At 34.1% G+C, this 27,031-nt stretch overlaps 1 protein-coding gene across 3 annotated transcripts in view; it reads right to left on the reverse strand.

Moving 5' to 3' along the window:
• Positions 1 to 27,031, reverse strand: part of Mmp16 (matrix metallopeptidase 16) — a 257,974-nt gene that overhangs the window by 194,246 nt on the left and 36,697 nt on the right. The window lies entirely within an intron of this gene.

Raw genomic sequence — 27,031 nt, forward strand, 5'->3', positions numbered from 1 at the left:
ACCTCTTTCAGGAGAAGAACTGAGGCAAAAATGTGAAGACCATCTCAGACATTATATAAAATAATTACATATTGGCTAGTTACAATTTCTTTTATTGCAGGTAAGAATGTGAAAATAATCTGGGAGTTTCAAAAGTAGAATAAAACTTACAGAATATAGTTATATGAAGCTGGTAGGTTTCTAAAGAATGCTTTCTGTTTCTCTCTGGATAATATTAAAAGATATTAGAAAGCTGGAGCTATTAAAAAGCTATAAGGAGAAAATGTCCAAAAATTCAATACTAAAATGATCTTTGAAATAAAGCTGATTATCCTTCGTGATAGCTGTATTCAACTGTCATTATTTTAGTTCAATTGTCCAAGCATTGTTTAAAATTAGGTACATAAACAGATCTTTCATGTTGTTTAACACATCTCAGACCCATATCCCTTCTGACATCAAGCTTGTCTCTAAAGTAACAGATGCCAGTAAATAATTTCCTTCAAATATACTGTGTTCATGAATGAAAACAAGACATGGAGTGGGAATAACATTGCTAATGAAACAGCTTCTTCCTATTTTTCTGAACAAATGTAGGCTTTCTTCTTGTTCCTACACTGCTACCTGCCTAAGGTTCCTATAGCTAAAGCAGAAGACAAAGGTATTCAGTTGGGGGGCAGTAGTGAGGACTTGAGCTGTGTCCTTCAAGGTTTGCCAAGGATTGCTGAAGTCAAATCTATCATTCAGTGATTAAGAGTAATTTTGAGATAACAAACGTCCCTAGAAAACTCCATCCACTGAACTATGTTGTAGAAATTTTATCAATTTCCTCTATTTGGCCACAGTTGAGGCTTTATTTTCAGAGAAATCCTTTATAAAACAGTATTGCTAATATTATTTAATATTTATTTAATGTAATCAAAAGACTTGTTTATGGTTATTCTAAAGAACTAGTATTTCAGAGCTTAAAGGAGCTAGATGTTAACTATTCAAAGCTCAAATGGACTCATATAAGGCTGATGAAACTGGGGTGTGCAGACATTAGATGACTCACCCAATGATACACAGCTAAAGAACCTGAGATGAGAACTCAGGACTCTTCATTGTAAGACAAGTGCTATTTTTCACATGTTCTTTTTGTATCAAATAAACATGCATGTGTAAAATAATAAAATATTCTCATAAGGAGGATAAAACCTTCGAACATAATTTCTCTTCCCTAAGGCATCTTGAAGTATCTGAAATTAATCAGTATCAATCTGACTTAAAAAAAAAACACTTTAAACCTGGCAAGTCTTTCTCAAATTTAACAGGGATTGATCCGTATAAATTTTCCTCCTAGTAGGTAAGCTGCTTTTTATGAAAAGATGCTTAATCAACCAATTTTGAATTCCTTCTGTCACTAGGAATACATCCTAAATGCCAGATTGAATAGACTTTGGAAACAAATATATTTGTCATATACATGCATCTTCTAGCACAAAAATGAGAATAATTATACCTTGTTAGTGAGTCAAAAATTCTGTTAGTTTTCTTTGGTGAAATCTAGCATGTTAGGTACGATTTAGATGAGGACGATTAATGTGAATATACACTGTCTAAAAGCTGCTTTCTGTTTTGTTCTTGGAAATCTAAATAGTTTAGGACCTCAAACCCTTTCTTAGCTTTTCTCATACAATTCTCATTCTCACTCACAGCTCCTGAAACCAAGGCTAGAGCTTCTGTTTGCCCATGGCCATGGCATGTTCCTTGCCTCAATCCCCTCTGCTTCTGTCCTCTATGCACAACTGATTATCCTGCCAGAGATTAAGCACCAAATTTTATTCAGAAAAGAAAAAGGAGAAGTTTCTTCTATAGCCAATCCTTACAGCTCTTCCTGAGATGACACACTACTGAAATATTCACATGTAATATATAATTTTGTATGTGTATATATGGATACATGCTTCATACACACACACACACACACACACACACACATCTTCACCATCAAAAAAAGCACCAACATACTTGAAACTCAGGGGATCACCAGTTTGTAACTTGTCTAGCACTAACACAAATGTCTACGTTTTATGACACGAGTTTTCTTTCTAGAAGCTTTTGTCAGGTTACATAGACAAATGTCTTTCCTTTATTGCAGAACCTATTGAAGGACTTGTAAACCTAATCAGGTTTTCACAATAAGAAATTGTAGATTCTGTAGATTTATTAAGTCTACCAAATTTCTTTTGTTTGATTTCAGGTAAAGTAATCACTGCTATCTGTACAATAATATCTCTGCTCAGTCAGTAGTGTTAGAAATTTAATAATTTCATTTTCTTGAATTTCATAAGTAGCTGTTACTTTCCCTCCTTTTAACAGCTCTTATTCAAGCTCTTAAAAGAAGCCGAACTTTATCTTGTTTCCCTTGATCTAGTGAGTGCACTCAGAGGTTGATTACCGTTACATTTAAGGGCCTGGTATTCACTCAACAAATGTGAAGCAGTCTGTGCTCTTAAGGGGCCTTCTGGGAAGGCTATCTTAGAGAAGCAGCTGTGTAAATATAAAGTAAGTATATACAGACAATGCCCTCTGGTAACCTGTACAAGGTAAAGGAAGCAAAGGAAGGAGTCACCCTGCAGCAATTGGGAGCAGTTTTTAGGAGTCATATCAATGGTGAATTGTGGAATCTGCCAAAAGAGGAGCTATGAGGAAAAGAAAAATACAAATAAATAAGAAATTGAATATAGCCTATAATTATTTTGACTTTCTTTGGCACACTGCAGGAATCCAGTACATATCACATCTTTCTAAATCAATGAATGCCCTCTAAGGGACCTAATATTTACAGGGCTTAGTGTCTTTAACAAGAAAGTGCATTCTAATTTTTTCTAGTTTATCACAATGAATGCTACTAGAATATAAGTCTGTTTTGTTCTCTGACATATTATAAGCATCCAGGATCTACTACAAACTATGCATTGCATATTTGTTAATGTAACCAAATGAGCAAATACTCAAGCATTTCATTTTTATACATATTTACAGACATTTCCTGCAGAATATACTGGGTCTCTCTCTATCCTATGAAGGTGATTCACAAAGTAAAAGCTAGGAGGTAAAGTTCAGTGGGAGAGAGGGTGCTTAGTATGCATGAGGCCCTGGGTTGTGTCCCCAGCATGGGAAAAAGGGAGAGAGGGGAGGGAAGAGAAGGAAAGGGAAAGAAAGAAGAGCAGAGGAGAGGGGGAAAGCCAGCAAGCCAGGCTTCATGAAGTTTGCAATGAAATAGAAAACAACTTTATGTTTGATTTGGTTACTTCTCAACTCTGAAAGAAAATACTTCCTAGGAACAGAAGTAAGAGACAAAATGGGGAGCAAGAGTCAACACAGGAAGGGCATCTCACTGCACTGTCTGATGCTAGAGAAGTTCTAATTCAATCTTTCTTCTCCTAGGTAGACTGTTTTACACCTCCCTGTGTTTCCCACGACTTTGTCCAGGCTGCCTGTGTTCACACTTCTGCCCGGGTTAATGAAATTTCCTTTCTTGCCTGCCTTCAAGAGGAAAAATGATTAAAATGCACCTAGTTGTGTAGTCAGAAGCCTGCAGTTAAGATCAGTGGAAAAAATAGGTTTTCAATTTCAAAACTATGAATAGGTTACCAAAGTGAGCTTCCAGGGAGTAGGCTGTAAGGCATACTAATTTCTAATTCAAAGTCAAGTCTCTCTGTGCCTAAATCTTAATTTTTCTCCTCTACATCTTTCCATTGTGTAGGCTGCCCTTAGTTTTATTACAGAGAAAAGTACTAAAAATAACAAGACTAAATAAAACTTTATATGAACAAAGTATGCTCTCCTGGCAAAGTATTTTTCATGTGATTTCCACACCACCCTGCAGACAGTAAGTGTTCAATAACAGTTTATAATAAAACTCAGAAAATTTTTTCTTTTTATACTTGTGCAAAATGAATCACATTGCCATTGTTTTTCCTATTTCAGCTACTTATCAATATTGTCATTTCTTTTTACAGAGAGAAAGCATAGTAGAAAAGTCACACTATTTCAAGGCAAAAAAGAATTACTACAGATTGAAACTAAGAAATTATTTGCTCAAGTTTTATCTAAGAAATACAAGTTGCATAGCTATGATTCAGATACTTCATCTCTTATTTATACAACAATACAATGATATTGGAACAATCCTAAAAATCCAAAGAAGACCTATGTGGTGGCTGCAGGAGAAGCATGTCTCCTAACTTTTTCCTCCTTTGACCATCCATTAACACATTACAGATGAAAATGAAAATTGCAGATGAGAGAATAAGTGCTCTGCCCAGAAGTTGAACTGTCATTTGAATCCTTATCTGTCTAACTCCAGATTCAAGGTCTTTAGGGAGCTAGAGATGAAAACATCCTACAGAGAGTGCACTTGTAGCCAAGCCAGTTAAATCTTTAGAAAAAGATAGATTAAAAGTTAGAAGCAGAGTGAGTCATCATTGAAAATGTCTCAAAAACAGTATGATAAAATGATTAGGACAAAGGCTCAGAAGAGTATTGAAACAGAAGTACCAAATTAAGACAATAATATTAATTTACTTATGAGGAAGTGGTGTGTCCAACAAAAGGTATTTTACATTGTTATATCCTTTACTGTGAAGCAATTTGGTAACATAATCTAAAAGAGCAATAGTGCTTTGGAGAAATGATCATAGACCAAAAGGGAAGAAGGAAGGAAGGAAGGAAGGAAGGAAGGAAGGAAGGAAGGAAGGAAGCCAGCTAGCTTACTAGGACTGACACTATGTTAACAATGGAAGCCTTATTCCATTCCATTAAATAGGATGTAGATATGAAAGTTCTGATTATTTTTATGTGGAAGACTATTTTACAAAGAGCTACATATGCTTATAGTACATGTGTGTTCTGTCTCTCAGCTCCCATACCACTGAGCCCTCCACCTAACACTGTGTTTGTTGATGAGAACAGACTAATCTGACTTGAAGCTGTATTCTGAGTTCAGTCAGTCTGGTACCTAGTGTAAACAAGTCTAAGAGGTCCCACCACCTTCCAGGAGTACCAGGAGTTGAGGACCAAGCCTTCAATTTATAAGCCTCTGGGGAGCATTCAAGAGCCAAAGGACAGCACCACCTCAGGATCATAGTCCATAACTTTGTTCATGTCCGTGCAATTTGAAATAATTTGACAAAATTAAGTAACACACATACTGTTGGTTCTGCTTTGATTTCTTCTTCATCTTTCTTGTCTTCTGTAGATGACTGAAAACGTTCTTCTAATGACTCATTTGTTAACACTCCTTGGCAGCCTTCAATGTGGTTTCAAATTTCTTCAAGCATTTCAGGAGGCCCCCACCAACTTGCCTTGTTGTGTGAGTCATTTTCCTCCATTAATCTTCAGGAAGTCTTTAAAATTATTCATGACTTCACTCCATACATTCTTTTGGTATGTATTTAGAGGTTCTAGTTTTAATTCAGCCATTGCATTTTTGAAAAATGTTACCGTTTCACCAATAGTGAAATGATTTTCAACATTGCAATATGCCTGAATTGGGGACTACATAATCTGCCAATCAAATATGCTCAAATACCAGGCAAATGTATGTGGGCTTTACAAACCAATGGTGTCCTGGTAAGAGGCTGACACTATATGGGCGCATTTAGTAATAAAATCCAACCTCAACATTTTCATTTTGAAAATTCAGGATGGGCTGGCTACACTGCCTATTATGACCAGGCTTTAATTTTGAACCCTTCCTCTTCTAAATACTTTTCAATTTGGGGATGAAGTATTAGAGGAGACATTCCTTCAGCACAATGGCTGCCACTCATTCTTTCTGATTATGTTGACACAGCACAAGCAGATAAATTTTGGTTTTGGAAATGCATGGTACTTTGGTCTGCACTTTGCCTAAACCAGGCCTGCCTTTTCCTATGCCCTGCACTGTGGCACACAGCACCAGAGTTAACATGCCATTCCGTGATTTATACTCTAGGGTCTCCTTCATACTTTCATAAATGTAGGTTCTACTGAGTGTCTTCTTCTGCAAGAATCCAATTTCATCACAGTTAAAGACTTGCTTTGGATCATATCTTTTCTCATTAATCAAATTCTTCAGTTGTCTCAGAAATGTGGCAGCTTCTTCACTTGGTTGATAGATGAACTTGCCTGGGAATTTGAATATTTTTCAGTCCAAATCTATTCCTGAGTCCATGAAACCATCTCTTAATTGAGTGAGTATTTTGGTATCATTCATATCAGGGGATTTCTTAATGAAGTCAAGATGTGTAGACTTACTGCTTTCTGGTATGACATGTTGCCATTAATTATGACATATTTATGAGTTCCAATCACAAATGTGAGGTCTTTTCTATCATAACTAACACTTCTCATGGACTGTGCCCATAACCTTTGCAATATGAAGTGTGACAGCAAAACTAGAATGAATTTTTTTTTCTTCTTCACAATTTCATGGGTAGATAAATGTGTTCTTACTCTCAATCTTAGCAAATACAAAATATGGCTTTTTCTACTCTATTCAATTGAAAACTTTTACTTTTTCACTTAAAGGAAATTGCCACCGTCACTACTGTTATGATTTGAGGTCATTATTAAATAGAGTTAAAGCTCATTGAAAGTACTGAGATACTGTGACAGTTGATCTCATAACCTAAAGGCCTACTAAGTGCCAGTAGCGTATACATTGACATTGCTGGAAGGGATGATTTGTGTTCTGAGCAGGATAGAATGGGATAGTGCTAGATTTCATCATGGTACTGAAAACAGAACAGGATTTAAATCTGTTTACTTCTAGAATTTTCCATTTAAGGTTTTTTTCAATAGTAATATTTATCAAAGGTAACAAACCTTAGAAAGAAAAACTGTGGATAAAAAGGTTTTGTAATTTAATATGCAGAAAATAATGTAACTGAGGATAACAAAGGGGTATTTAAGTAATTTCCAAAGACTACTGAACTCTTTAAGGCAACAAATCATGCTTCTCTGATTGTGTTCCACTTCCTAGAAAAGGTCCAAACATGGGTGTTCCAAACATCGGTGTTTCAGTGCTTGAGACTAAAGTAACATTTGAACATCAGTCAATCTAAGACAAATCTCCGCTCTCACCAAATAAACAAAATTATGAAACACATTATGGACTATACAACATAAGATGGATGTATCAGTGCAAGAAAAGGGTGGGCACAAAACTATGTAAGCTGTATATGTCTTATTAAATAATCAAATTTATAGGAATTTATCTCTACAAAAGCCTGCTATATGTCTTATAGGATGAAGTCACATGCAGGCTTAAGAGACAAAATAAAACTATGTCCACATTTTATTAAACAAGAAAATATGAAAATTTAAAAAATACTCCCTTTATGCAGGTTGTGTTTGTATTTGATTTAATTCGATTCTCAAAGCTTTCCAATAGGTTGGCATTGTGATATGGATTTTTCTGCCAGTATGATGCTTTGGAGCACTCTACAGCAGTTTTTTTTCTAGATCTTCAGCAGAAAGAAGTTAAACTACCAACTTTTGCTTTACAGTTCCATTAGGCAGGAACTACACACCATGAGGCTCCTTGTGAGGAGAACTGCTTATCACTTAGCTGAATCTGCATGTTCAGGGTTGTTGGTTTCTGTCAATATGGTAGCAGTTAAATAGACTGTTGGTTGTTTTCTTTTTAGATTTATTATGTTGCTTTAGATTTTCCAAGTATTATAAATTGCTCTTCATATAAACAACCTTCTTTTTAGATTTTGACAAATTTGGTGTAAGTTAAAGTGTTTTAATTGAGGAGGGGAGTTTATCCCTCACAACCTCTGCCACTACAGTGCTACATAAATTACAGATACAGAAAATCAGTTGTGAGAATCAATACTCTCTGCTCTGTGCAATATAATAATGTCATTTTCCATCATTTCAAAAATATGCTCAGAGACAAATATAACATAAAGAAAGATGCAATTTTCTTTTTAAAAATTCAATTTTTATTTCCTTTTCAACATTTAGATAAAACGACTCCAATTTTCCAAAGATGTTTGTCCTCTCATATGTCTCAAAATACAAATAACTTTTTCTGGCATGGTACCTACAGCAGGGTTTACATTCTGGGTAAGGCAGATGGGTTTCTACATGGGCAAATTCTCCACCCATCCACAGGATAATGTGTTCTGGCTAGTGTATCCACTGCACTCTTAGTAGCTTAAGCAACAAAAATTTATTGCTGCTAAGTTCTGGAGGCTGATATCAAAGGATGAGCAGTAAGGGTTGCTTTTTTGAAATGGTGAACACAGGGTCTGTTTCGAGTTTCTTTCCTCTGCTGATATTTGCCTATCTTGTTTCTCTGTCTTTTCAGATCATTTTTCCTCTATGCATGTTTTTATGCCCAAATTTCTCCTTTTTATACAAATACCATGTGTACTGGGTTAAAGCTGACCCTCATGACTTCATTTCAAATTGATGCCCTCTGTAAAGACCTTGTCATTATATAAGATCACTTTCTGAGGTGCTGAAGGTTAGGACTGTGATATGTATTTTGCAGGGTCACAGTTTAACTCATACCATCCCCTATTTAGGGACTCACTTATAAATCTACAAAATGTGCAAAGTATACAACTGATATTCATTTCTGTCCCAATCTCATTACAAATATGATGTTATGCACGATATATATGTTATATATGTGTGTGTGTGTGTGTGTGTGTGTGTGTGTGACTTTATATTGTATGAGATATAAGAAAGCAAAAGAAACAAAATACATTTCCGAAGTTCCCTCCTACCTTGGTAAAATAGGCAAGCCACAACTTTGAGGAAGTTTTCTCATAGCACTACAGTTCACTTATTGCTCTCTAAGAGATCATCTACTTAGTAGCTTGTAGAAACATTAAAAAGAAATATGCCTGCCAAAGGTGAGCTACTGTTCAGTTTTTAATGGGAGGCTCTAGAACATAAAAAAGGGAACATATTGTAGACTTTTTCTAACCAATTTTATCGTTTGGATTTCAATCATGCTGAATAAGTAGCAATTACCTGCAAATAGCTATTTCATGAAAACATTTGCTTTATACATTGCCTCATAGAAACTGGTGACATTCATTGAGAATCTAATAACCATTCTAAAAATGTTCTAAATGCAGGAAGATCACTGAAAATTAATACACACACAATAGAAAGATGCTTATGTGATTCATGCTGATTGATAAGATGCTTTGGGTCACTAAGATGTAATTAAATCATTCCCTCATTGGGCTTGCTGACATGTGCCTATAAATATTATGAACTTTCATTTGCTTTATACAGGAAGGACTATATATAGAAAGCTAATATTCCTATAGTATATTTGAATCACAAAACATTTTAGGAAGCATGAACATTTGATTCTTCTAAAATTTGTAGGTCACGCATTGACACTTACTTCATAGCTTACAAGACTGAGAAGTCCAAAAGGTTAGTAATTTGCTCAAGACACCACTGCTAGTAGTGGTCAAGACTTAAATCTGCATCTTTTCATTCCAAATCTCAAGCACTTTCCTTTACTGGAGACTCTCCTATTTACTGTGATTTCTTGGCATCCCTATAATTCCCAAAAGAGTCTGCAAACACTGCAACTTTGTACTTACTCATCTGATACTTCCTCACACAAGACTCAAGTTTTACAGTCTAAGAACTGCATATGCCTTACTTTTAAATAGCTAACATGTGACACAATACAGAGTTCATAGTGGGCACTTAACATATGCTTACTGAATGCATTGTATTAAAAATTGCAACTCTCAGCAATGAGTATTTTCTTCTCTTTGTAAAAAATGAAAGGTTATTAGAATTATCAGATATAACAATGAAATGCTGTTATTATGAAATACTGAATAAAATCTCAAAGAAACTTCAATTACATTCAGCATAATCAAAGTTTTATAAGCTTGTAATAATTTATTAATACATAAGTAAAAAGTTGAAAATATAGAAAGCAGGGCAAAGTATTTGAGAAAATTCTGCAACTGATCCTAAAATTCCTATCAAATTCCTGTTTAATTAAATTGATAAATGTATTATTATTAGATAGTAGAGTGAATGAGGAGGTCAAATGAAAGAAACTGAAGATGTTAATATAGTTTACACACTTTTTTAAAAGTCAGATTTAGGCAAGGTTAAACTGTATAAAAATAAAAGCCCTGGCAAATATATTAGGATCTTCAAACAACAGAAGATATCCCATTATGAAGTAATTCACTCACCTATTCTACAAATATGGCTACTCTGCACCAAGCACAAAGGGAAACAGGAAAGAATTTCAAGGAAGATATAGAGTTTGATTTTCATATTTATTTTGTCCCCACACAATTCTTAGTTATTCCTGAAATAAAACCATAATAGGAATCCTAGTACCTAAATAAAGAAAATGGAGGCTAGGAGGGATAGAGGAATGGCAGTAAGTCAATTTCTACCTTGAAGTCAGTTACAAATTCATTAGTCTAGTCTTCCAAACATCTGGATTTTCAGCAAATGTTTCGATTTTTCCTTCTAATGCATATAATGTAATTTTATGTACATGAATTGTTTGTGTTCATCCTCAGGACACTAAGTTTTTCTCCCCATTTCATTTCAGATTTCCCACTTGTATTGCTGTTTATTTCTTAACCTTCCTTATATTTTTTCATTCTTTCACTCTCAGGGTGTTAACGCCTATGCAGAAATCACTGAACATTTGCCACTGTTCTTTGCTACATCTCCTTCATTAAGACAGGCTGTTGCACACAGGTCTTTGAAATACAGGATCTAAGCAGTATTCCCTAAGTGGAAGGGGTGCCAATCAAAACTGAAGCATTCGGTTGTAGGTAACAGGCAACCAGAAGCCACCGAAGTGGCTGATAAGGGAAGGATCCTTGCAGAGTTTGAAATCCTGACTGCCAGGAGAGCAGGGTGTCATGGTAAAGTGGTGAGAAGTTTCTATCCCTTCATTTCATCATCTTAATAATTAATGTTTGATTTCACTGATAGCAAATAGCACCAGGCAATAATTAGTGCATGGTGATAGAAGTTAAAATCACTCAGGTGTTTCTGTCAGGGCAATGGGACAATCTGACCAATATCTGATGTGGCAAAGCAACCTGGTCATTTGAGCTTTTCCTTCATCTTCCCAAGGAGCTTGAGCTGAGCCCAGGCATCAGACAGCCTGCTATGAATGCCATGTGTGAATGCACTGTGAATGAGATAAATAATAGAAAGAGCAAAACAGCAAGGTAACGCCATCACAGAGTAACCAAGAGTCTTGGCAAAGTGGACTAGTCGCTGCATCTATCTTGGGTATGAATTATTAGGAAGACGAAAAGGAACCCAGAAGAATAACATTTTTTTTAGAAATGTAAAAAAAAACCACGAGGGATGTAAACAAACTGAGATCAGGACTAGAGATGTTATTTCACTGGCAGGTGCCAATATAGTGTGACCAATTGTGACAACAGCGATCTTCCCTCCAACCTGGCAAATAGCCCTGTCTCCCTGGTAAATGCAACCACTTTCTTTGAATAATCAATGACTCAGAAACAAAAGTGTTAATGAACCAGCTCTTTGTTCCTGATTCAGCTCACTGAGTGGTACTCACATTACTGGTCACTATATTGCTCTATGAGCTATTAAAATATTTTTGTAATACATCAATGTACACTCATTCTTAAATAGACAGCTTTTTAAAGTGAAATTTCCAAGAAAAACTGGGAGTTCTTCTTAAGCTATTCTTTAAAAATGCATAACTGTTTCACATGTTCACCTACACTAGAATACACCTTACATTCGACTCAGGCATACAAACTCCTTGTCATTTTCTTTCTTTTATCTAGTTACAATCCAATATGTGGCACCTTTTAACAGTGATGATATGTGATTTAATTGATAAATGATGTTCAATCAAGAATCGCAGTCCTTTTGAAATGGTATGCCTCTGACCCAGTTCTTTAAGACAAAGGACAATATGAATCTAGTGCTCAACATGGTGACTCATGGAGGATCTGAAGGAACAACTGGTGAATAAATGCATTGTGGGATTAGTAAAATATCATAACTATCATGTACAAAACTTAAGACTAGATGCAAGTCACACAATCAACAAAACCATTTTAATAAATTTTAGGACACCAAATGTCACAATCCCGTTTATTAGATTGTCTATAAAATTTATCAGATCATTTCTGTGAATGAAGGAAGAACAAGTATTTTGTACAGGAATCACTGTATTACAACTGCAACTTGTATAGCACCTTACATGTTGTTCAAAGAATAATGACTGTAAAATCAATGTATAGTATACAAAAACATTCATAGATAGCTTGCTGAATATTTACAAGAACTTACTATGCACATTTTGTAGATAAGAAAGTAGACTATCAGAGAAGTTCCTTGTAGTGCGCAAAACAGATAGGGATTGGGTGCTTACTGAATTAATAAATCTTGGTCTAAGTCTATGAAGGTTTTGGCACAAAAACATCCAAAAACAACTTTTTCCATTGCAATGGATGTCAGACCAATTGTCATTTCTTTAGAGATGCCCCCTTAAATCTTTAAAGCAGGCTAAATTTCATTATTTTGTGCCTTTAATATCTTCCAGTTTGTCTTTAAATACTAATCCAACATTATCATTTTTACATAATCAAATGCCTACTTTAAATCATAATCCAGATATATTCAATCTAGACATTCCAGCAGCTACTTGAAAAACCAGTAAATGAGCATATTATTCATCTCTCTATAGAACCTGGTACAGTCATGGGCATTTGCTAGATGTATGAATACTAAGTGAATGAGGCAAAAGGAAAGTAGGTAAATTTGACTCGGACTTAATCTGTGGCTTAATTTCTAAGATGAGCTAATATAAACCAAATAAGAGAAGATATAATGTTCTATAAAAGCATATACCACAATTTAACTAGATAAGGATGTGATAATTTATGAATTATGAACCTTACAGAAAACAAACAGTATTTATAAGAAATGTCAACTATGAATAAGGTAAAAATACTTTGGTGAAATGTGAACAACAGAAATTTTGAAAGAATTATTTTTATATAAGAGTTTATGAATGGCACATCAGGCATTGTCATGCATGGATCTGGATTTTAGGAAAAGTTGATTCTTAAAAGTTCAAATAAGTACTTTAGTATGATCTCAAGGATAAAAATACTAAAACAGTCAATAACCTCAAACCTGGGAGCCGAGACTAAAAATGTGGGCTAAAAAGTGAGAGAGTAAGAGAAGCACCCAGAAAACAAGCACAAGAGAACATGTTATAAAATACAAAAGTTAGTTTAAACATGTAAATTTTGTATTCATATAAGTATTGTGTTTTGGTTATATAAATGGCTTTAGGGTTAGAGAAGTTTGAATTTGAGCACTGGCTAAGCAATTTTCCATCCAAGAAGTATTCAAGTTTTGTGAATACATGAAAAGGAGACCACACATATCTCAAAACACTTTTGTGTTGATTAAATGAGATTGTACAAGTGGGTAACAGTTTCTCGGCACATAGTAGATGCTATTAAATATGCATGTGTGTGTGTGCCTTGTGTACATGTGTAGCAGTGTTGGCATTATCATATATTAATGGTAGTCCTATCACAGTTATTTATCCTTAACCTCTAGTGATGTCACATTAGGAACAGCATCATCATTATTATTAGCATCTCCTCCTCATCATCATCATCACCATTATCCTACAAAATGTACACTTTGAAAAAAGAATTATATAGTGCTTTCAAGTCATGCCAGGATAGGAAAACTAGCAAATAGATGAAGTTTAGTGCTTGAAACATAAGTGCTGTAACACAGTAAAGCAAAGAGAAGGATGACTTGATGTGTTTTGTTTCTGGTTTCTCATTCCAGGAAAATGGCCATATCCAGAGAATGAACACGATTCAGAGAGAAATGAAGACACAAGACAGAAAAAGTGAACTGAAAAACTCACTATAGTTATCTTCAAATCCAGACAAATTATAGTCTGGGGGAAATGGAATGATTTGCAAGTCAATGTGACCACATAACCACATAATCAGGGAAGATAATATTTGTGTTGTCATGAGAAACAGGAAAGCAGCCAAAATCTACAGGCATAACAATTGTGAAACCTATGTTGAAAAGGTTGGCAGGAAATGAATTTTGAAAACTGTAGACCAGTGATCAGTGAATTCTGGTGAAATTCTAGCAGAGATGTTTTGTAAGCACACAGTGAAGGGAGCAGTGATCACCAAAAGTGAATGTGTCAAGGACACTGAATGGGAGCTTGTACTTCCTGACCTCAAGACTTCTTCCTCAGAGACTGTAAGAACAAAAATTCTATGATTCCATAATTTTAGACAAATCAAACAAAGTAGAACTGTAATGGAATGCAAGAGCTGAGTCTCTTCTACTAGGCTGACTTCAAATAAATCATTCTAGGGAAAGAAAGTGTATCTCTTGTTTTGAATACCTAAATAGTAAAGAATCTAGCTTTGAAAAAATACTAGTTCTCAATCCTCTGAGCTGACCCATTTGACAAAAACCAAGCATTTCATTATGGTTAACCTTACCAAGAGTGATATAAAAAAGAAATTCAGACATGAGTCTAGTAGCAGTACTCTACATTGTAGCTACAAATTAAATTGAATATTTTTAATTTTTAGAAAAAATGGCAATGCTGGGGATAAAACCAAGGCCTCCAGCATTCTAGGCAAGCTCTTTACTAGTAAGTTACACCCCTATTTCTATATAAATAAATAAATTAATGGTCATATACTAACACAATTATTTCCTAATCAAAATGCTTAACATTTGTTGTCAGTTTTTTAGTATTTTAAAATTCTAAAGATGTCTGGTATCATTTCTGTTCAATATGGTTCTTGAAATATTACCAAGAGCAATTAGACAAGAGAAAGAAAAGGGATGTGGATAAGGAAGGAAGAATTTAAATAATCATTATTTCAGATGACATGATCCAAAGACTTCACCAGTAGTCTCCTAAAGGTAGTAACCAATTCAGTTGCATAGCAGGATATGAAGTCAACACTCAAAAATCCATAGTGTACTTCTACATCAATAACAAACTTACAAGGGGGAAATGAGAGAAACAATACCATTTAAAATAGATTCAGGAAAAAATAAAATACTTAGGAATTAACCTAGGTGAAAGACCTCGACAATGAAAATTACAGAACTCTGAAAAAGTAGATCAAAAAGTATATCAGAAAATAGAAAGATAACCCCTGTTCCTAGCTAGACAGAACCAATATGGTCAAAATGGTCATACTTCCAAAACTGTTATACATATTTCATGCAATACCAATCAAAATATCAATAACATTCCTTAGAGAACTGGGAAAAGCAAACCTAAAATTCATATGGAACCAAAAGAGACACAGAATAGCAAAAGTAATGGGCAACAAAAGCAAGGTAGGGGACATCACAATCCCTGACTACAAAGTTATACTACAAAGCTACAGTGATACAAATAGGATAGCTTGGGGGGGGGGGAGAACAGACTTGCTAATTAATGGAACAGATTAGAAGATACAAAAACAACTCCAGTAATGATCAACCATATTATCTTTGACAAAGGGGTTAAATCTCTTCACTGGAAGAAAGATAGACTCTTTAACAAATGGTACTGGGAAAACTGGCTATTCACATCCAAAGATTGAACCTATACCCCTATCTCTCACTCTGAACAAAAATAGAATTGAAATGGATCAAAGATCTAAACATTCGAACATAAACACTCCTCTGGAAGACAAAATAGATAAAACTCTTGAAGATATAGGTGTAGGCAAAGACTTTCTGAACAAAACCCCGACTGCACAAGAAATAATACCAAAAATCAACAAATAGCATTGTATCAAAGTAAAAAAGCTTCTGCACAGCAAAGGAAACCACAAACAGTGAATAAACAACCTACAGAATAGGGAAAACACTGTGCCAGCTACTCCTCAAAGCACTAATATCTAGAATATATAAAGAATTGAAAAAATTAGGCTCCTCAATTTAAACACCCATCAAAAGTGGGCATCTGAAATGAACAGACATTTCTCTGGTGAAGAAATATAAATGGCCAATAAATACATAAAAAAATGTTCAATATTGCTAGTCATTTGAGAAATTCAAATTAAAACAATATTGATATTCCATCTCACTCCAGAAAGAATGGTTATGATTAAGAAATCAGTCCATAACAAATGCTGGGGAGACTGTGGGGAGAAAGTACCCATCTCCATTGTTGGTGAGATTAAACTGATACAATCACTATGGAAATCAGCCTGGAGATTCTTCAAAGAACTAAAAGTAGAAATTCCATTTGACCCAGCTATTCCCCTTTAGGTATCTTCCCAAAAGAGTTGAAGAGATCACACCAGTGATGTATGCATACCTATGCTTATAGCAGCACAATTCATAATAGCTAAATCTTGGAAACAGCCTCTATGTCTATCAAGAGATGAATGGATAAAGAAAATGTTCTATTTATACACAATGGAGTACTACCCTGGTATAATGAAAGCTAAACTTGAGTTATTTGCAGGAAAATGGATGCATCTTGAGACCATACTGTTAAGTAAAGTAAAATATTGCAAGGTCTCTTTTATATGAAAAATTTAATATATGAGGAAAGTACAAAGTAAAAGACAGATAATAGGAGAACAGAGAGACAGAAAAATAAATTATTATCATCCAGCACAGACAGTGTTTCTAAAAGTATACCTTGACTCACTACAGTCGTCCTACATGTAATACATGTTTTGGCATATTAATCTGTTGTTTAAATCTGTATATATGATTATTAACTTTATAAAATCTTATAAAATATATAAATGAATCTGATGCTGGAAGAATAAAAGGGGGTAAAGAAAAGAACTGAAAAGTGTTATGTACATGTACCAATTCTCTACGGTGAACATGATCATTACACACTGAAAACATGTACTAGCAAAAGTAAAAACCTTAAAAAATTAAAAACGTTTAAGATTTTTTCTCAGAAATAATTTTTTAACTCAAGTATCTAAAAATGCATATAAAGTTGTTGCTGAGTGCTTACAAATTCTAGAAACTGTTAATAGACATCTTCTGACATAATTCTTCATTCTGAATCATTAATAGTAACAAAAACTTTATCCTGAAAACTGTAAGTTTCTTCAATAGTGGAGTAATAAAATGGAGTGTTGCACAGAAAAGACTCAATGCTGACCAAATGCAAAGAAGAAGATAAGTCATTCAAAAGGCCAAGAAGGAGCAATTGGCAGCACAAGGCTGAGTCATAGGAATCAGAAGAAGAAAGTGCTTCAAAAGGCATAAGAAGAAGAGTGAGGTGGCTGGCTCAGTTTGGTCACAGAGATTCTTAACATTCTTTACAAAAATGGGATTCCATCAATTGGTAGTTACAGACAATGGATTAGTTGTTGGAGAAGGTGGGCTGAGAGAGTGTAAGAGCAACTACAGACCATGGTTTCAGCAAAATGTTATGTTCATAAAGTCCTTGCCTACCCCATGACTTTGAGTATTTTACTTATTTTGTCTTCCACAAGTTCATTGTTCCTGTTATAATTTTTAGATCTTTGATCGATTTTTATCTTAGTTTAGTGCATGGTGAAAGATATTGGTACAGTTTCAATGTTCTGTAAATAGCCAATTTTCCCAGCACCATTTGTTGAAGAAGCTATCTTTCCACCAACATATGTTCTTAGCCATTTTGTTGAAGATCAAAGAGCTGAATGTGTCTAGGAATGTTTCTGTATCTTCTATCCTGTTCCTTTGATCCACATGTGTGTTTTTGTGCCAATACCATGCCATTTTTATCAGTTTCGCTTTGTAATATAACTTGAAATCGGGTATTATGATACCTATTGCTTTGCTCTTGTTGCTTAGGATTGCTTTTGCTATTCTAGGTCTCTGCTGGTTCCACATAAATTTTAAGTGTTTTTTCTAGTTCTGGGAGAATGATCTTCAATTTGTTTGAAATTGTGCTGACTCTATATATCAATTTTTGGAGTGTGGCCATTTTAACAATATTGTTTCTTCCTATCCAAGAGCAGGGGACATCTTTCCATTTTCTGATGTCCTCTTTAATCTCCTTTTTAAGAGTACTGTAGTTTTCTTTGTAGAGGTTTTCACTTCTACAGGTTTCTGAGGTTTCACTTGATTAGGCTAATTCCTAGGCATTTAATTTTTCTTGATGTTGTAAAGGACAGTAGAGACAGGAAGTGACTGTTCGGGGTATCCTAAACAGTTTCTTGCTTCTTAGTTTCTGTCTGTCTGTCTCTCTCTTCTATGTAGATAGATATATGATTGTTGATATGGATATAGGTGTGGTGTAAAATATACTAGAATATATATTTATATCCAGTGTAAATAACTGATTGGCAAAGGAGAAATTAATTTTAAAGAAATATAGAAGCAACAATTACAGAATTAAAGTCTTGATAAAATGATAGGATGGGACAACATAAAACATCACCATCATCCTCAACCTTGTTGTCATCACTCATCTTTGTCTTGTCTTCATCATTGTCATAACAGCACTTGCAACACACTGACTTAAGAGAGAAGTACTTGCATGGAAAAAGAAGAAGTACAAAATAGCAATTTTGGATAGTAGGAATGCAAACTCCATGGAAAGGTAACACAAAATTAAGCAGACTTGAGTGTCTGGTTGGGATGTATAATGATGAATTTAAGTGAGACAAATCATTAACTCTGGTTTTCTTCAACAGTGTTAAACAACTTAGTTTCAAACATAAAATTTATATGTAGCTGAGTTTATTCAACCTAAGAGGCTTGCCTAATGAGAACAATGAAAGAATACATTTGTAAGAATGGGGTTATAATGTCTTTTGTTTGTTTACAAAATATAGAGATGTTTTATAACACTCTCTATGACTGGTCTCTGGTCACTTTGTCAAATCTGTGCTTTCTTTCTCACTCACCTTTAATCAGCTCCCTGCATGTTCCTACATATGGCAGGTTTCTATCATCTTTATGACTTTGCAAATATTATTTCCCTTTTGTTACATTTCTCCACTTTTTCCTCCTCTTCTCTTGTTGAACACTTAATTGATCTTCCAACTCTTGGTCTGCAATTAGCTCCTTCTGTGCTTCTGAAGCCTTCTGGGCTTCTCACCTGGACTGTGAATGTGAACCTGCACCTGCTTTCTCCAAGAGAAGGTGAAAATTTCCTGCAGATAGAGATTCTTCCTTATATGGACTCCTATCTTTTGCACCCAGTGCTGTGCTTGGTACAAAGTAGACACTGAAAAGAAATATATTTAGTTAATGTAGGGGAAAAAAAGCTTAAACAAAAAGTGAACAATATGTAAGTTCACTGAGAAACGGACTTCAAGATATGCAGTGTCAAAATGGCAAAGATTCATCCTGTGATGATTAAATTCTGTATCCGTTAAAGGTAAGGGAATCTGATAGGAATTGTTCACTTATGCCTTGGTAGAAAGGAAGGAAATTAGTATTTCCGGTATCACTAGGTTCCAAGTGATAAAAAAATCATAACAAAATAGATACATAAGAGCAGCTTGGATTGGAGGTAAACCACCAGAATAACCACTACAACTACCAAGAACCTTGTTAGAGAAAACTAAAAAAACCAAATTCATATAATGTTACCAAATTTTTCCTTCAAGTATCATTTATATATATATATATATATAAATGCTTATTTATGCACTATTACCTAATTCTCTTTATTCTTAAAAATGATTTGCTGTCTTCTAGAAAGAGAATCATATTAGCAAGTAAAGAACAATAGTCACTATTGTCAAAGCAGTCATTAGCCAGACAAAATATATGGAAATATTCAAACTTCCAAAATTAATAGGAATATGAATAATTTAGCTTTATAGTACCATTTCTGAAAAAAGAAACTAAGAATTAAAACTGTATGCTAATTTTCCTATTATTTCGTGTGAATCTAAGTAAAGATTGAAAGGAAAAATCCATAATTTAGAAAAGAAGAAAATATTATATATATATTAAATGAATGTGACTAGAGTAAGATATTATTTATTAATTGATAAAGTCATAGAATATACATAAGTAGTTATGTAATGTCTCTCCTTAATATCTTTTAAGACTAAGAAGAATTGCCTCTGTCCTTGAAAAATAAGTTGAACAGTGGTTTTTGCTTGAATACAGCTTAGCCTTTTTCTTAGGATAGTTTTCATGCTATTAAGTTCTTAGTTTATATTAGTTAATATCAACATATCATAACTGGGTCTAATAAACAGCATCATAGAATGGCCTGTTATTAATAGTTATATTACAGTAAAAATATCAGAGAACAATACACACCAAATTCATAAATAATGCCATTGTAGACATTTGAAAATATATAGCAGTGTTATTCTCTTCTTAAGAGAGATGCAAATTCATTCTCAGTCTTCTAAGCTATGATTCAGACATCTTCATGCCCAACTTTCATAAAATCAACTAATAGCATTATCAATCCTTTCAAACAGAAGGATTTTAAAGATTTCACAAATATTCTTGTATTCCAGTTGCAGCTTTCAAACAGTAAGTTTGAGATACAGCACACATAATTTTTAAGGCTCTTATTACTCAGGTCTTTCAATATTTCAAGGTAAGCAGTTTATAAAATTAAAATTATAAGCAAATAAATGTTGAAACTTGCTGAAGTAAACAAAGAATCAAGTAACAAAAAATACTTAAGAAATAGCAACAACACAGGGGTACTCACACTTCAGATGTTCAAAAGTACAGTTTACAGTGCAAAAGTGTATAGGTTTTTATATCACTAAAAGTGTAATTGTGTTTGTATACATGTAGAAGTGCACATATTTTAATATTCTGCCAGTATTCTGTGTTCTGCTGCATCTTTGGTCTCAAGCATTGCTCATTTCCTTGGGGATAATTCTAAGGTCTCTACTGAAGCCTAAATAAGATATGAAAGTAATTTTCTATTTCCTGTGTTCAAATGCATTGCTTTGTATTTATGCAAATGATTAGCTCAGTCACTTGGAACATTCCACAGAAGAACTAACCTAAAAAAACTGTGAAGACAAAAGTTACTACCAATGATTTTAAAGAAAATATTTTATTAGTTCTCTTTAAATATGTGGAATTTATAGTAATAAATTCTCCTGCATCACCATCCCATGACTTATGTCATGAAAATAAGTGAATAAAAGTCATACCTATTCATATATTTTTACCTAAAACTACTTGGGTGTTGGTCATTCCTGTCACTGATGTAAACACTTCTCATCTCTAATTTTTAAGTAAGAGAATTCCTGAAAAATACATTAACCAGTTTGCATTAGTTAAATTAAATAAATATTGTTAGGTCAAATTTCATTCTTTCTGTGTCCATGATTTTAAAGAAAGAATACTGCATAGTGATCTGGTTGAATGTTCAAATCAAAGATACTGAATAGCAACATACTAACCTAAAATAATTATCTCTATTTTTGACTAAATATTTCTTTCATTCCATCAGATTTTCACTATAAAAGATGTTTTCTGTGTATTGAATACTATGAAAGTTACATTGCCTTAATTGTATTATTAAGCTTAAGAGAGAAGTGAAATAAGTATGAATGTATGCCATGCATACTAACTACTCTTAAACTACCAGACTTAACCCACCAGAGTGAAACTAAAAATGTTCAACTTTCACATTTTAATGTTTATTCCCATTTCAAAACATTTGGAGTTGTGAATACAAGTGAAACCAGTGAAAAGCTCAGCAGCTTAATGCTAATTACTTTGGATGTATCTCCCCCACATATTTAATTTGTCACTATGATATGTGTATTTTCTTCAAATCCCTTTCATTGTGAGTATTTTATTCATGCTATTCAGGCAAAATTTTGAAGCCTCCAGATGTACATCTACACCCAGGTGTGCTATTAGCACGAAACTCATATTAGCTTTAGAGAAGATGATCGAGGGATTCACAGATGTCTTCTAGAGAAAGAAGACTGGAAACAAAATATGTATCACCCTTTCTCTTTCCTGATCAACTAGAGCTGAAACTGTGCTCTACATAATTACATTTGTAATTGTGAAAATCGGTGCGCATCCATACTTGAAACATAAGCTGTAAGCACATTTGTCAAACATATGAGTTTACATAAATGTTACTATAGACTAGGTTACAAAGTTGGCCACTTTTGGATGCTGTATTTGACAAGGAATCAATTTATGATCTGCCTCCAACCCCGCTAAGACTGGCAATATAAAGAATCATCTTCCTCACATTTAGTTTTCAACCATAAAGTTAGCTCTATACTATAAACTCCATGTAATCTCAGAATTATTTTTTTTGTTTTAGAAACTCAGTGAGAGAGATATGCTCTTCCCCATGAGGAAGCAGTCCTCATGCAATGATGTGTGATGAGTTGGATTTCAGTGGTCATCCCCAGCAGCAACACATACTGAATTTTGGAAATTTATTGAGAATCTCCAAAGAGTAAGGTTTAAATGCCAGTTATATGTGCCTAAAATTCTACATATGCTTAAACATATTTGATAGGAAAGATGTGAAAGCCAGAACACACATTGTCATAGCAGATCCCTCAAATCTGCTCCTCCTCCTGGTGTTTTATTTTTTAAGATATCATCACTCAAATTGAAAAGTTGAAATACTGGTGTCTTTGTTTACCTCAATAGTCCAAGTAACCTAGGCCCACAGTGTAAATCTAAAAAATAATCTTGGTAATGTGAGAATATACCTTATCTTCAGAAATGAGATTATATTGCAGTTGGGTGATAAAACTGCTATGATGGCCAGGCACTCAGATGTGCTATTAGGTTGAAACTCATCTATGCTTTGGGTGTATTGCAGCATACTGATTTGCTGTAATATTGGTGCTGCAATATCTTCATGCAGGATGCTAATTTTCTAGGACTATGAACTAACTGTGAATCTCTGTGAAGTGATGGAAACTTAAGAGAAAAAAGATTAGGACAATTTCACATTCAAAATGCTGTAGAAGTTATCATAATTACCACATACGACACACAAAGTTGTATAACACCTGTAGAAATGTCTCAGGTCCCAAAAGTCAAAGTAGGTAAAATTCTTCTAATTGGGTTCACATAAAAATTTTTTAAAAAGAAGCCTAAAGAGGGTTTTGTACATAATTTTGAAATAATATCAATTCTATGTATTAAAATGGATGAACAATGGGAGAAATCATATTTTTACTTTAATAGAAAGAGAGGATTGCATTGGAATGGGACAATTTTTACATTCCAGGAAGCAAATTGAAAAGATTTTCCAATGTTCTGCTTGGAATATAATGCCTTTATTTTCTGGAGGACACTGTACAATCCTAATTGGTAGATTTGCATGAGTAATATAGCTGCATACATTTAAAAGAAGGGAAATAGTTACTGAGTGAATAATTGGTCTGGTGCTGTACTAATAGGGCACCCACTAGACACAAGTGGCATCCAAACACTTGAAACATGCAAAAAATATTAATTACTATTGTTTATATGTTTAAGTAATAATGTTATATTACATGAAATAAATTGAAATTAACATGTTTCTTTTTACACATTTTACATGGCTAACAGAATATTTAAATTTACCTATGCAATTTGAAATATATTTCAATTAGGGAGAACTAATTTAGTGTATTGGTTGGATGGGTCATATCTTTCTAGAAATATTTACAAGACTTTTAGAACAATATCAAAGGACATTTTATGAAAGTTTTGAGGAGACAAAATTCTCACTACAGTGTTCTCATGTAAAGTAAGGAAGCGTCAGTAATGTTTGTAAAAACAATCTCACAAAGACACAGGCAGCACGTTTGTAGGGTCTCACTAATAACTGTTTCGGGAGGGGTGATCCCATTTTCAACACGAAAAGGTCACCGCATTTGGTGCCCAAGTTCTTTCTATTTAAGTGTAAGTTTATATCTCCTGACAAACTTTTCTCCATCTTTTCTTCATCTCTTCCTTCCTTAGTCTCTGGTGACCAATATTCCAACCTTTACTGTTATAAGATCTAGTTATTTGGATTCCACATATATGATGATCATGTGAATTCCCCTGATTTAATCATTATGTCATATATATATATAAAACATTACATAGTTATCCATAAATACGTATCAGTATTGTTGGGTAATTTAAAAGAAAACTTAAAATGAAAACAAAAAGAAAATATGGAGGTTTGCCACATACGCTTAGAGGATCCTGAATGATTCTCCACATTTCTTCTCAGGATACCACCTACACGAGATTCTAAGACACAACAGTGTCTTCAACGAAACACAGCGAAGCCTCAAGAAGCTATAATATATCTAGGTAAAAGCCATAAAGCTCTCCTTAAAACACGAGACATGTGCTAGAGCCCCAATGCTGGTGTCTGCAGAAACTGAAAGTAAATCCCCAGGGGGCATGTGAACCTCAAAGGTTCAGAATTCAAAAATGTTTCTGACCTTCCCACCCTCTCTTATGTCTCCTGCAACCACGCTGAGAGTCTTCATTCTCAGATGATATTCGGCAATCTGCCTGGGGTTTTACAACTGTTTGAACTGCATCTGTTTCAAGTAGCACAATATGGACACATACACTTTGCTCTGTGTTTTCTTTTTACATGTTACATAAGTTAACAAAGTTATCCTGAGGTTTATTCTACAGTGTAGCCACATTCACTTATGCCATGCAAGTTTTGTGTTCTTATGGGAAATACATTCATTTCTAAAAGTAAATGTATCCTGAACCTAAAATTTCAACAGTACAGCATATTTTTCTTGTATTAATACTGAAAAGGGATAAACACATACCTAAAATAAAGAGGACTCTACCTATGCTACCCTAGATGGTCCTTATCTTAATCTGATAGAAGCCACTGATGACAAATCAATAGCCAACATCATACTAAAAGGTCCAAAACTGGAAGCTTTCACTCTAAAATCAGAAACAAGACAAGGATGTCCACTGTCAGCACTCCTATTCAATATAGTTCTGGAAACATTAGCCAGAACAATTAGACAAGAGAAAGAAATAAAAAGAATAAGGATAGGAAAGGAAGAAGTTAATTGTCATTATTTGCAGATGACATGATACTCTACATATAGGACCCCAAAAACTCCACCAAAAGACTTCTAGATTTAATAACCAAATTCAGTAGTGGAGCTGTATACAAAGTCCACACTCAAAAATCAATAGCATTCCTGTACACAAATAACTCACAAATTAGGGAAACAACAATTAGGAATCAATCTAATAAAGGAAATAAAAGACCTTTACACGGAAAACTACTGTACTCTGCAAAAAGAGATAGAAGAAGATATTACAAAATGGAAAGATATGCCTTCTTGTTCCTGAGTGGGAAGAATGAATATAGTGAAAATGGTCAAATTTCCAAAATTGGTATAGAGATTTAATGCAATCCTGATCAAAATACCAATAACACATCTCACAGAATTAAAGCAAACAATCCTAAAATTCATTTGGTACCAGGAGAGATCTAGAATAGCAAAAGCAATTCTGGGCAACAAAAGAGAATACTATAATCAACTTTTAAAAGGCATCACATTGAAAATATCAAATTCTATTTCCATGTTTTTAAGATGAAGAAGTCAGGTCCATGTCTTAAGATGTGAGTTCAGTGAATAATGGAATATTTTATTTAGAAATTCACATAGAGAAATTATAGGTAAACATAAAATACTTTCAGTTTGTTTTGTTCTGAAGGGATCTGAAAATCCAAAACAACATGAAATTTGGCAATTTAATATGATTTAATATAAACTTTATTTATCCCAGAAAAGGAAGAAGACAATCTACCAGAAAGATGAAATAAAAAAATGGAACGTCTTTCTATATAGATTTTTATGCCATTATTTTACTTCCATATTTATATGCCTTGATCCATGTAAAGAATTAATCAGTAATCAAATAACCTATATTGAGGTGTGCTGAAAAAACGTAATCTTTAAAGTATATGATCAGAAATTTTGAAGCTCACTATGATAATTAACTGCACAGTAATACACTATGGGTTCACCATTTAATAATGACCTAATCTCAATCCACACAAAAACAAATTTCTTAATTTATTGGAATTTCTACATTAATAACTAAAAATTGACAATTTAAATAATTTCCATAATGAGATTTTTATATTTTTTGAAACCCACTTTCTGCATTTCCTAATCCCTACACTCTAGTATCTTTAGCAGCATTTTAATGAATTAGTGCATTGCTATTTGCTTCAACCAACTTCACAAAGTACATGTGAAATCAGAAGAACATAGAATAATAAAGTGTGAAATTTCACTCTTAAACAGGAGCTGAAAGTCAAAAATACAACAAACCCCTCAGTGCAAATGTGTGACCAAAGGACAAGTCTGAAATTCCAGATCTTAGTTTTATTCTTCTGGTTATCAATTTAGCTAGAAAAATGATATATTTTAGGAATGTCTGAAGGCAAAAGAATAATTGTATAGATAAGCCTGTTTTAACTCTGAATTCATTTGGTATTTGGCCTCATTTTAAAACCACCTGAAGAGTAATAAAATGATCAGAAAAATGCTAATAAGAAATACTAACAAGTCTCATAAGAAATAATATGTGATCAGCACAAGATTTAACAAAGAGCTCCCAAGGGCAAGAAAACATCCTAATGTGTGCTTTGAAATGTCAGTGGATGGGTCAAAGGAAACTGAAATTCATTTTCAAAATGATCCTAAAGGAAGCTTGATGTCAGACCAAAATGACAATTGCTTCAGCTGTCACGAGAATCTTGACTGTTGTGGTTGTTGATGTCAGAATCAAATTAAAATTCAAGCCTACTGATCCCAGGTCAGTGATCAAGAGCCCAGAAAGCAGATACTGCATTCTATAGAGCCTGCCCCACACTTGTCTTAGAAGTGATGCCAGGGGCTGCCCCTAGGGCTATGGAGTGGACAACCACTGCTCCCCCAGACCCACCAAGCTTTCTGGAGTCCAGCTCTACTCTCAACCTGTTCCTTTCTGAGAGAATCTCGGGGCCATGCCCCTGTTCTAACTACCCCACCTTCACAAGCTCTTCTTATCCCACAGAAGGTTTTCAAATTTT

This window comes from Heterocephalus glaber, unplaced genomic scaffold (genome assembly GCF_053883595.1).
Source record: "Heterocephalus glaber isolate CG9 unplaced genomic scaffold, H.glaber_assembly_v1.0 deba00001553, whole genome shotgun sequence".
Taxonomy (NCBI): domain Eukaryota; kingdom Metazoa; phylum Chordata; class Mammalia; order Rodentia; family Bathyergidae; genus Heterocephalus; species Heterocephalus glaber.